The following is a 13,060-nucleotide window of genomic DNA, read 5'->3' as shown; positions in this document are numbered from 1 at the left end:
GTTCCTGCGGGCTCTGGAAACCACCCTTAGCGCAAACACCGAAGGGCAAAGTGTCCTTATGAATGAAAGCAGACGTAGCGGACCACAAGTCAGGAGTACTTTGCCCTTCAACCACCTTCCAGCAGAACATCTCGAAGGTCTGGACACATCTGAGCCACATTCCCTTCTACACAGATTACTCCTCTTAAGACTCAAGTGTGACCCTTGTCAGGGTGAAGTCAGTAAAGCTATTTCTCAGACCTTAGTGATACTGGACAACTTCGGTCAGGAGATGGGTGTAACGTTTAGTTTGTCATGGCAAGTTCCTGATGTAGGCAGATAGGATATTGCAGAAATGTGTATATGTGAACACTGGCATGTGCACACGTGAGCACAAGGGTGGGGGTTCAGTGTGATAAGGGCAGCAGCAGGCAGGCTCCTGGCTTGGCATCAGGAAACGTTCTAACCTCGCAGCTGCTAGCTCTTGGAACCTAGAATCAAGTCCCTAGTGGGCCTCAGTGTTCTGTTTTGGAAAACAAAGGTTTTCTTTCTTTCTTTCTTTCTTTCTTTCTTTCTTTCTTTCTTTCTTTCTTTCTTTCTTTCTGTGGGTCTGGGGATGGAACCCAGGGGCATTTGACCTCCGAGCTACACCCCCTGCCCTATTTTTTATTCTTTATTTTGAAACCAGGTCTCACTGAGTTGCAGAGGGCCTCACTAAGTGGCTGAGGCTGTCTGCGAACCGCGATCTTCAGGTCTCAGCCTCCCGAATGCTGGGATTACAAGCGTGCACCACCACGCCTGGCTCGCTCCTTTCTTTCTTTCTTTCTTTCTTTCTTTCTTTCTTTCTTTCTTTCTTTCTTTCTTTCTGGTACTGGGGATGGAACCCAGGGGCCTTCTACCTCCAGGCTACACTCCCAGATCTATTTTATACTTTATTTGGAAACAGTCTTGCTAAGTTGCTGAGAGCCTCACTAAGTAGCTGAGGCTGGCTTCAAACCTGCACGATCCTCCTGTCTCAGCCTCCCAAGCGTGGGGATTACAAGCGTGTGCCACCACGCCCGGCTCCCAGTCCTATTTTTAAGTCTTTATTTTGAAGCAGGGTCTCACTGAGTTGCAAAGGGCCTCACTAAGTAGTAGCTGAGGCTGTTCATGAACTGCGACCCTCCTGTCTCAGCTTCCCAAATGCTGGGATTATAAATGTGCACCACCACACTCGGTTTTATAATTTCATTTTTGAAAGCCAGGCATGGTGGTGCACACTTGTAATCCCAGTATTTGGGAGGCTGAGACAGGAGGATTGCAGATTTTCAGCCAGCCTCAGTTACTTAGTGAAGCCCTTTGCAATTTAGAGAGAAACTGTTTCAAAATAAAGAATAAAAAATGGGACTGGGGGTATAGCTTGGAGGTGGCATAGCCTTGGGTTCAATCCCCAGTTCTGTAAAAAAAAAAAAAAAAAAAAATCAGAAAAAAAGTAATTCTTTAGCCGGGCATGGTGGTGCACACTTGTAATCTCAGTACTTGGGAGGCTAAGACAGGAGGATCACAGGTTCAAGGCCAACCTCAGCTACTTAGTGAGGCCCTTTGCAACTCAGTGAGACCCTGTTTCAAACTAAAGAAAGAAAAAAAAAAAAAACAGGACTGGGGCTGTAGCTCGTAGGTAGAATGCCCTTGGATTCTACCCCCAGTACTGAAAAAAAAAAAAAAAATAAGACTGGGGGGGGTGTAGTTCAGAGGTAGAATGCCCTGGGTTCAATCCCCAGTACTGAAAAAAAAAGGCTGGGGGAGTATAGTTCAGAGGTAGAATGCTCTGGGTTCAATCCCCAGTACCACATTAAAAAAAAATGGGGGTCTCACTAAGTTGTGGAGGGCCTAAGTTGCTGAGGTGGGTCTCAAATCTGCGATCCTCCTGTTTCAGCCTCCCAAGTACTGGGATTATAGGTGTTTTTGAGTCCCTTTCTTTGTCTTCAGACCTTCCTGTGAGCGATGCCTCTATCATCGGCTCTGGCTGTGGTTTTGCAGTGCCTGGAGCTTCCTCCCCTGACGCTGTGGGATGCGGTCCTTAGCCTTGGTTGCAGTAGCTGAGCCAGGGCTGGCTCTGGGCCGGTGCTCTACGGTCGGTTTCTGCAGGTGTGCGGTGCGCCCTTTGACTGCCGATTACATTCTGTACCTCTTCATACCCAGCCCGTTTCCATTCTTAGGTTCTATACTCAATGGACGGCCCAGGGTTAGGCTAATGTTTCTGTCTCAATTAGACATAGTTATTAATTGTTTTCAGTAGCTTTAGTTTATTTCTTTGTTTTCTGAAATCACTAAGTATCAAGCACTTCATGTATTTATTTTTGTGTGTGTGGTACTGGGGATGGAATGCAGGATCATTCTACCTCCAAACTACACTCCCAACCCTATTTTCAATTCTTTCTTTCTTTCTTTCTTTCTTTCTTTCTTTCTTTCTTTCTTTCTTTCTTTTTGTGTCACTGGGCTTCCTGGAAACCCTTCTACCTCCGGGCTACACTCCTAGACCTATTTTATATTTTTTATTTGGAAACAGGATCTCTTAAGCCAGCGAGGCTGGGTTCTAACCTGTGCGATCCTCCTGTCTCTGCCTCCCAAGCGCGGGTATTACAAACGTGCGCCTCCACGCCCAGCATTCAATTCTTTATTTTGAGACAGGGTCTCACTGAGTTGCAAAGGGCCTCACTCAGTAGCTGAGGCTGGCTGCGAACCGTGATCCTCCTGTCTCAGCCTCCCAAATGCTAGGATTACAAGCGTGTGTTACCATGCTCGACTTTATTTATTTATTTATTTATTTTTATTTATTTATTTTTGGTGTTACTGGGGTTCCTGGAAGCCCTTCTACCTCTGGGCTACACTCCCAGACCTATTTTATATTTTTTTATTTGGAAACAGGGGATCTTAAGCCAGCGCTGCTGTCTTCCAACCTGCGCTACCCTTCTGTCTCCGCCTCCAAAGCGCAGGGCTTACAAGCATGCTCCACCATGCCCGGCTAACTCTTGGGTTTTATCCTCTGCTTCCAGTTAAGTGCTCTTCTCTCAGTATTCTCTTCCTCCTCCTCCTCCTCCTCCTCCTCCTCCTCCTCCTCCTCCTCCTCCTTCTTCTTCTCCTTCTTCTTCTTTTGTGGTACTAGGGGTGGAACCCAGGGGCTTTCTACCTCCAGGCTACACTCCCAGACCTATTTTATACTTTACTTGGAAACAGGGTCTCACTAAGTTGCTGAGAGCCTCACTAAATAGCTGAGGCTGGCTTCGAACCTGTGCGATCCTCCTGTCTCTGCCTCGCAAATGCTGGAATTACAAGTGTGCACCACCATGCCCGGAGCCCTCAGTCTTCATAGTAGTAAATGACATTTGTTTTCACCCTGTCGCTCCAGCCAAGGCCTCAGCCGGCCTGTTCCTCACTCCCAGCTCCAGCCCCTCACCCAGGCCTCTCACATCTTCTGCCAAATGTGCCCTAGGAGCTGGGCGTGGCGGCGCACGCTTGTAATCCCCGTGCTTGGGAGGCTGAGACAGGAGGATCGCGCAGGTTCGAAGCCAGCCTCAGTACTTAGTGAGGCTCTCAGCAACTTAGTGAGACCCTGTTTCCAAATAAAATATAAAATAGGTCTGGGAGGATAGCCCGGAGGTAGAAAGCCTCTGGGTTCCACCCCCAGTACCACTAAAAAAACGAACAAATGTGCCCTAGGGGTCTGCACAGCGTCTCCGTTCTGTAGCATTTCTTTCCTGGATACCGCAGTACTCGAGCTGGCTTTCCTTCCCCTACTCCCCACCCCCATCACCTATTCTTCTACTCAGGAACCAGGATGTGGTGGTTTAAAACAAGTCCTCAAATTCTTCGATAATTCTGTCATTAAGAGCTGGAATTTCCAAGCTGGGCGTGGTGGCTTACGCTTGTCATCCCAGTACTTGGGAGGCTGAGACAGGAGGATCACAGGTTTGCAGCCAGCCTCAGCTACTTAGTGAGGCCCTCTGCAACTTAGTGAGACTTTCTTTCAAAATAAAGAATAAAGCCGGGCGTGGTGGCGCACACTTGTAATCCCCGCGCTTGGGAGGCAGAGACAGTAGGATCACGCAGGTTCGAAGCCAGCCGTGCACACTGACTTAGGAGACCCTGTTTCCAAATAAAAAATGTAAAAAAATAGGTCTGGGAGTGTAGCCCGGAGGTAGAAGCGCTTCCAGGAACCCCAGTACCACCAAAACAAACAAACAAAAAAACAAACAAACAAAAACAAAATGAAGAATAAAAAAAAATAGGGCTGCGGGTGGAGCTCAGAGGTAGAATGACCCTGGGTTCAATCCCAGTTGTGAGGAGGGGGGGGGGGGAGAGAGAGAGAGAATGAATTTTCAGCCAGGTATTCTGGCATACACCTGTAATTCCCATACTTGGGAGGCTGAGACAGGAGGATCACAGGCTTGAGGTCAGCCTCAGCAGCATAGTAAAACTCTCGGCAACCTTGTGACTCTGTTTCAAAACAAAACATCAAGGAGGTAGAATATACCTGGGTTCAACACACACACACACACACACACACACACACACACACACACACACACACGAAATTTCTAGCTGGGTGTGGTGGTGCATATCTGTGATTGCAGTACTTGAGAGGCTGAGACAGGAGAATCTCAGGTTTGAGCACAGACTTAGCAATATAGCTAGACTCTCGGCAACCGAGCAAGACCCTGTTCTGAAACAAAAAAAATAAAAAGGGCTGGGGGTGTAGCTCAGGGGAACAAGTCCCTGGGTTCAATCCCCAAAACAGAAAATAAAAAGATGGAATTGCCTTGACCATAACCTTAGTCACGTGCTTCTCCAAGTAGACCGCGGATGAGAAGGTGACGTCATAGGCAGTGATACAGGATCCCCGGGGCTCTCTTTTGGAGGTTCGCTCTTAGTCCCCATTTGTTATTCTGTTAGAGAGCCAGGCCACGTGGAAGTCCTCAAATTCTTGGACAATTCTGTCATCAAGAGATGGAATTTCCAGCCAGGTGTGTTAGCACACGCCTGTAATCTCAGCATTTAGGAGGCTGAGAAAGGGGATTACAAATTCAGTGACAGCCTCAGCAATGTAGCAAGACTCTACGACTTAGAACTTGTTTAAAAACTGAAACAAGCTGGGCGTGATGGCACACCCTTGTAATCCCAGTATTCGGGAGGCTGAGACCAGAGGATCACGGTTTGCTGACAGCCTGAGCTACTTAATGAGGCCTCTGCAACCCAATGAGACCCTGTTTCAAAATAAAGAATAAAAAAATAGGGCGTGGTGGCGCACGCTTGTAATCCCAGCACTTGGGAGGCTGAGACAGGAGGATCGCGCAGGTTCGAAGCCAGCCTCAGCTACTTAGTGAGGCTCTCAGCAATATAGTGAGACTCTGTTTCCAAATAAAATACAAAATAGGTCTGGGAGTGTAGCCCAAAGGTAGAAAGCCTCTGGGTTTCATTCCCAGTACCACAAAAATAAAGAAAGAAAGAATAAAATATAGGGCAGGGGCCGGGCGTGGTGGCACACGCTTGTAATCCCCGCGCTTGGGAGGCTGAGACAGGAGGATCGCACAGGTTCGAAGCCAACCTCAGCTACCTAGTGAGGCTCTCAGCAACTTAGTGAGACCCTGTTTCCAAATAAAAATACACTCATCTCCCTTTCACCCGTGCACCAGATCTACTTTCTCTCTAAATTCTGCCTGATCCCACCTCCTTGGCCTCTCTCCATCTTTCTTCCCTTCCCTACAGTCACCGTTTCAATCTGGCTCTATTCATTTCCAACCTGGACTACTGCGGTACCTCCTGGTGGTATTGGCCACTAAGCCAGGCAGTCACCTTTAGGGGCAAACTCCTGTACTGACACACCTTCAGAATTGTCATTTTGAGCCCGGCGGAGTGGCACACACCTGTAATCCGAGTACTTGGGAGGCTGAGACAGGAGGATCGTGGTTTATGGCCAGCCTCATATACTTAGGGAGGGCCCTCTGCAACTTAGACTGTTTCACAATAAAGAACAAAAAATAGGGCTTGGGGGTGTAGCTGAAGGTAGACTGCCCCTGGGTTCAATCTCTAGTTCCAGAAAAATTTTTAAAAAGATGTCATTTGCCAGACATGGTGGCACAATTTATAATCCCAGTACTTGGGAGGCTGAGAGAGGAGGAGTGCAGGTGTGTGGCCAGCCTCAGTTACTCAGTGAGGCCCTTGCAATTTAGTGAGACCCTGTTTCAAAATAAAGAATAAGCTGGGCGTGGTGGCTCACGCTTGTAATCTCCACGCTTGGGAAGCTGAGACAGGAGGATCAAAGCCAGCCTCAGCTACTTAGTGAGGCTCTCAGCAACGTAGTGAGACCCTGTCTCCAAATAAAATATAAAATAGGTCTGGGAGTATAGCCCAGAGGTAGAAAGCCTCTGGGTTCCACCCCCAGTACCACCAAAAAACAAAAACAAAACAAAACAAAAAGAATAAATAGCCGGGCGTGGTGGCGCACGCTTGTAATCCCAGCATTTGGGAGGCTGAGACCTGAGGATTGTGGTTCGCGGACAGCCTCAGCTACTTAGTGAGGCCCTCTGCAACTCAGTGAGACCCTGTTTCAAAATAAAGAATAAAAAATTGGGCAGGGGGTGTAGCTCGGAGGTCAAATGCCCCTGGGTTCCATCCCCAAACCTGCCAAAAAAAAAAAAAAAGATATACTCCCAGTACTCCCAGACTTTTATTTTTCGTTTTGAAACAGGGTCTCACTAGGTTTCAGAATAAAAAGGGCTCAGAGGTAGAATGCCTGTGGGTTCAATCCTCAGTAGCGCACGCACACACACACACAAGTAAAGAAAAATAAAGTCCTCCAGAGGAAGAAGACCTGCTTTCCCTCCGCTTGGGTCTACAAGGAGAGATGCGCTCTGCTTCTCAGGCTCCCGCAGACCTGGTGGATCAACCTTGTCAGTACCCTCTGGAGCATAAACCCCTGGCCCAGAGACTTCTCCAGAGCCCCGGCACTTAGACTCCCCCCTTAAGCCTACATGACCGCTTTTCCTGACAGCACCACTCAATAGGAGACCAGTTTAAGCCAGTGATTAGGCAGATGTGATGGTGCACTTATAATTCCAATATTTGGGAGGCTGAGACAGGAGGATCACAGGTTCGCAGCCAGCCTCAGCAACTTAGTGAAGGCCTCAAAAATTTAGTGATACCCTATTTCAAAATAAAAATAAATAGAGCTGGGGGTGTAGCTTGGAGGTAGAATTCCCCTGGGTTCAATCCCTAGTGCCCCAAGTTAAAAAAAAAAAAAGCCAGTGATAATTTTTCCCTTTTATCAGGCTCTAGGAGGAGAGGGAAATTATATTTCTGAACATGTGCCTTTAACTATACCTGACGTGTACATGCCTACACGCCCACAGTCTGAGGGCGAGACCCAGGAGGAGCCCTCAGTCTGTGTGTGGGGGGGTATGTTTACAACCCACACCCTACCTGGACAGATATTCAAACTCTCCTGTCCACCCTTATAACTAAAGAGGGGAAAAATCAGCTGCACTGGCCAAGGCCAAGAAGACAGCTGATAAGACGCATGAGAATCAGCCTGACAACCCAGTTTGGTGACCTGGTCAACAGTCGGTTCTAGGAGCCTTCCTGCTGGAGCCCTAACTTGGGGTGGGAGAAGCCAGTGTGGAGCAGGAGGAGGCCACGGGCAGCCAGCAAGTACCCACTTAGCTGGAGCAAACCGAGGGAAATTCAGCAGAGGCCGGCCGCTCTCAATCTCAGCCTTCGTGTGGAGGTTGAGAGAATCTCTCCAAAATCATACCCCTGATGGAACAGTAGCCAGATAATCTTGGGAACAGCCTTCCTATTTCAGAGGGCTCCTGATATCTCGAGAGAACTCCAAAGATTGGGTTGTGGGTCCAAAGACTAACCTGTGTCTACTGCTAGGCATTGCCTTTAAGGTGTTCAACAACAGAGATATGGGCAGAGAGAAGGATGAGGGAAAAAAAAAGAAAGAAAGTTCCCATGTTGGCAGTTGCCCTCCTCTCCCCTCCAGGTAACCCAGGAGGAAGAAGTAGCCATCTTGGGTGGGTTTCTCTGGCTCCCAATGTGAGCAAAGAGCTCAGTCAGACACCAGTAAAGCTGGGACCGAGCCTGTGTACATTCTGCAGTGGGAGAGGGAAGGTAGGGGACCAACCCTAGGCTTTTCAGTCCTTGCGGAAGGAAGGTGATGGGGCCCATGGTCTTCCTGTCTGCCTCCCTTGACTCCAGTCCAGGCTTCCTTTTGGGTGTCCTGGGTTACCTTAGATAGAGCTGGAGAGAAGATTGAGTTTAGCTCAATACTGGAGCCACACCTCTATTTTGGCTACTGAAAAAGGTCCAAGAATGCAACGTAAGAGGGGTATGAGGAAAGAGAAAACCAAAATAGGTTTTCTTCTTTTCTTTATGGTACTGGGGGTAGAACCCAGGGGCTACACCCCCAGCTCTATTTTTTATTCTTTATTTTAAAGTAGGGTCTCACAGCCGGACGTGGTGGCGCACGCTTGTAATCCCCGCGCTTGGGAGGCTGAGACAGGAGGATCGCACAGGTTTGAAGCCAGCCTCAGCTACTTAGTGAGGCTCTCAGCAACTTAGTGAGACCCTGTTTCCAAATAAAATATAAAATAGATCTGGGGGTATAGCCTGGAGGTAGAAAGCCTCTGGGTTCTACCCCCAGTGCCACCAAAAAATAAAAAATAAAATAAAATAGGGTCTCACAGCTGGGAGTGGTGGTGCACGCTTGTAATTCCAGCATTTGGGAGGCTGAGACCTGAGGATCACGGTTTGTGGACAGCCTCAGCTACTTTAGTGAGGCCCTCTGCAACTCAATGAGACCCGGTTTCAAAATAAAGAATAAAAAATAGGGAAGGGGGTGTTGCTTGGAGGTCGAATTCCCCTGGGTTCCATCCCCAGACCCACATAAATAAATAAATAAATAAATAAATAAATTAAAAAAATAGGTCTCACTAAGTTGCAGAGGGTCTCACAAAGTAGCTGAGGCTGGCTGAGAACCTGTGATCCTCCTGTCTCAGTCTCCCTAGTACTGGGAGTACAAGTGTGCGCCACCACGCCTGACTCAAGATAGTTTCTTAAGTCTCTGACTGTGCAGCAGGTTCAAAGGTTCCTTTTTTGGTGTGTGTGGCACCGGGAATTGAACCCAGCGGACTCTGGGTTCCACGAATCATTTTCCTTTTAGTAAGAAGATCTAGAGACACAACAAAAACAGCAATATTGTTGAACAGTGCACCTACAGGAATTAAAAAACTCCCCTAGCCGGGCGTGGTGGCGCACGCTTGTAATCCCCGCGCTTGGGAGGCTGAGACAGGAGGATCGCGCAGGTTCGAAGCCAGCCTCAGCTACTTAGAGAGGCTCTCAGCAACTTAGTGAGACCCTGTTTCCAAATAAAATATAAAATAGGTCTGGGAGTATAGCTCGGAGGTAGAAAGCCTCTGGGTTCCACCCCCAGTACCACCAAAAAAAAAAAAAAAGTCCCCTATCTTTTTTTTTTTTTTTTTTTTTTTGCAGGTTTAGGGATGGAACCCAGGGGCATTTGACCTCCGAGCTACACCCCCTGCCCTATTTTTTATGTTTGTTTATTTATTTATTTATTTATTTATTGGTGGTACTGGGGTTCCTGGAAACCCTTCTACCTCCGGGCTATACTCCCAGACCTATTTTATATTTTTATTTGGAAACAGGGTCTCCTAAGCCAGCAAGGCTGGCTACGAACCTGTGTGATCCTCCTGTCTCAGCCTCCCAAGCGCGGGGATTACAAGCGTGTGTCACCACACCCAGCCTATTTTTTATTTTTTATTTTGAAACAGGGTCTCACCGAGTTGCAGAGGGCCTCTCTAAGTAGCTGAGGCTGTCCGCGAACCGCGATCCTCCGGTCTCAGCCTCCCGAATGCTGGGATTACAAGCGTGCGCCGCCACGCCCGGCTTCTAACTTTTTTTTAAAACAGCATCTTTCTTCAGTTGCTGAGGGTCACTAAGTTGCTCAAACCTGCAATCCTCCTATTTCAGCCTCTCAAGTACTGGAATTACAGGTATGTGCCACCATGCCCAGCCTCTCCTGGGAAAATCATGAGCAAGGATTTGAGAGAACCAAGTCTGGAAAATGGGACCTAGTTAAGTATGTAGATGGTATGCTGATTACAAGTCTTTAATAAACTCAAGGACCTACTAATGAATGCCGTGCGAGAGGTCTTCCAGACATAAATAAGCCATTAGGCCGGTAATCCTCGCACTTGGGAGGCGGAGACAGGAGGATCGCGCAAGTTCGAAGCCAGTAAGAGACCCTGTTTCCAAATAAAAAAATATAAAAATAGGTCTGCGAGTGTAACCCGGAGGTAGAAGGGTTTCCAGGAACCCCAGTACCACCAAAAATAAATGAATAAATAGGCCATTAGATTTATTTTTTTTATTTTTTATTTATTTTTATTTATTTTTATTAATTTATTTTTAAATTGGTGCATTGTAGTCATATATCAATCACATTGGAGTACAAGACTTGAGAGGATATACAAGCACACATCATCCAATTAGCCCTCATCCAGCCCCCATCCCATTCCCTCCCCCTCCCTCCATCCCACGCTTCTTTGGTGATTTACTTTGATACATTTGTTTATGTACCTCCTGCGTTTTAAAGAGGCTCCGTCCTCCACTATTACATACCCTCTGATTGGTCACATTAGTTGCTTCACTATAGGGTCCTTTCTATAGCTCAACCTCTTCCTGTTGCCCTTTTCCTCCTAGTTATTGCTGATTAAGAGAAGCGTCAGATTGATATTTTCTGCGATATTTCTCTGTGCATGCTGCATTGCAAGTACCGATCCCACTCTTGACGGCCCCAGTAGTTAAGCCATTAGATTTATATGTGCACAAAAGATAAGTGATTACCGCTGGTATATTAATGCAAATGCTTGAACCCTTTTAATGCTTGAACCCCTTTAGGAGGATGATGGCTTAGTACTCTAAACAATTAGAGACTGTCATCTCTGGGTTGGCCACCATGCTCAGGGGGATTGCTATGACAAGTTTGTAAATTAAAGAGGCAGAAAAACCAATTGTGGGGCAGGCTGGACCCCACACCACTGAACACTGAGACAAAAGGCCGTCACTGGCTGGCAAGCAGCTGAGGGTTATAGCACCAGGCTCAGTTACTGGACTTGGCTTTCTCAACTAACTCCGGGACCTTGCAGGACGCTTAACTCAGCCATTCTACTGCCTGGCTCCCAAGAGCCTCAAATATGTGACTGCTCAGAACTAATAGATCAGGCATGCTCAAGCAAAGAGCTCCAGCAGAAATCCCTGGCAGATGGCAAGGATGTACGGTTTGTAGATGAGCGATCCTGTAGTTAAAGGTCAGTGTCAGGCTGGTTATACAGTGGTTTTGGTTTCTCTCCAACAAGACCATTGAGACAACTCCCACCCCCACCCCAAAGCAGAAGTTTTGCTCAAAGGCTGAGATAATAGCCCTGACTTGGGCACTGAAATTGGAATAAGGAACTGGGCAAGGTGGTGCTTGCTTGTAATCCCATACTTGGAAGGCTAAAACAGGAGGATCACAAATTTGAGGCTAGTACGTGGTAATTTAGCAAGATTCTGTTTCAAAAAGACAAATAAACTGGGCGTGGTGGGGCACGCTTGTAATCCCAGCATTAGGGAGGCTGAGACAGGAGGATCACAGTTTGTGGACAGCCTCAGCTACTTAGTGAGGCCCTTTGCAACTCAGTGAGACCCTGTTTCAAAATAAAGAGTTAAAAATGGGGCTGGGGGTATAGCTTGGAGGTAGAATGCCCCTGGATTCCATCTATAGTAATGAAAAAAAAAAAAAAAAGACAAAAGCCGAGTGTGGTGGCACGCATTTGTAATCCCTAGTACTGGGAGGTTGAGACAGGAGGATTGCAGTTTCAAGGAAAACCTCAGCAATTTAGTGAGGCTCTCAGCAACCTAGTGAGACTCTGTTTCAAAATAAAAAATAAAATTGGTCCAGAGTGTAGCTCAGAAGTAGAATGCCTCTGGGTTCAATTTCCAGCACCACATGCATACAATAAAAAGATTAAGTAGGGCTGGGGTGTAGCTCAGAAGTAGAGCTCCCCCTGAATCCCCAATACCCTCTCCCGCAATCGGAAAAAGAGAGGACATTAATTGTATATATAGATTTCAGATCTGCTTTCTCAGTTATACAGGCTCAGGTACAATCTGGAAAGACAGAAGTCTCCTTAATGATAATAAGAGATTAGACATAAAACAGGCAGGCCACGTGTGGTGGCACACACTTGTAATCCCAGCATTCGGGAGGCTGAGACAGGAGGTTATGAATTTGCGGACAGCCTCAGCTACTTAGTGAGGCCCTTTACAACTCAGTAAGACCCTGTTTCAAAATAAAAGAATAAAAAATAGGGCTAGGGGTGTAGCTTGGAGGTAGAATGTCCCTGGATTCCATCCTTAGTACCACAAAAACATAAAAAAGATAGGCATGGTGGTGCCTGCCTGTAATCCCAGTACTTGGGAAGCTGAGACAAGAGGATTGCAGGTTCAAAGCCAGCCTCAGCAATTAACCAAGTAGCTTGGAGGTAGACTGTCCCTGGGTTCAATCCTCAGTAACACACAAGAAACAAACATAAAAAGTTCATAAAAAGGAGTTCCTAAGCCGGGTGTGGTGGTGTACACTTGTAATCTTAGTACTTGGAGGCTCAGACAGGAGGACCGCAGGTTTGACGACAGCCTCAGCAAGTAGTGAGACTCTCATCAACCTAGCAAGACCCTGTTTAAAAATAAAAATAAAATCAGTCTGGGGCTGTGGCTCAGAGGTAGAACACCTCTGGTTCAATTCTCGGTATCACACACACAAAACACATACATGCATTCATACATACACACATACATGCATATATAGGAGTCTTCAGACTGCTACAGGCCGTAAATGACTAAGAAAGTAGCCGTTGTAGCCGGGTGTGGTGGCGCAGCTTGTAATCCCCGCGCTTGGGAGGCAGAGACAGGAGGACGGTGCAGGTTCGAAGCCAGCCGCGCGCGCTGGCTTAGGAGACCCTGTTTCCAAATAAAAATGTAA

The sequence above is a fragment of the Muscardinus avellanarius genome, assembly GCF_963383645.1.
Source record: "Muscardinus avellanarius genome assembly, chromosome: 10".
In the NCBI taxonomy this organism is placed as follows: Eukaryota; Metazoa; Chordata; class Mammalia; order Rodentia; family Gliridae; genus Muscardinus; species Muscardinus avellanarius.
The sequence above is the reverse complement of the archived record's forward strand: the minus strand, read 5'-3'. Positions refer to the sequence as shown.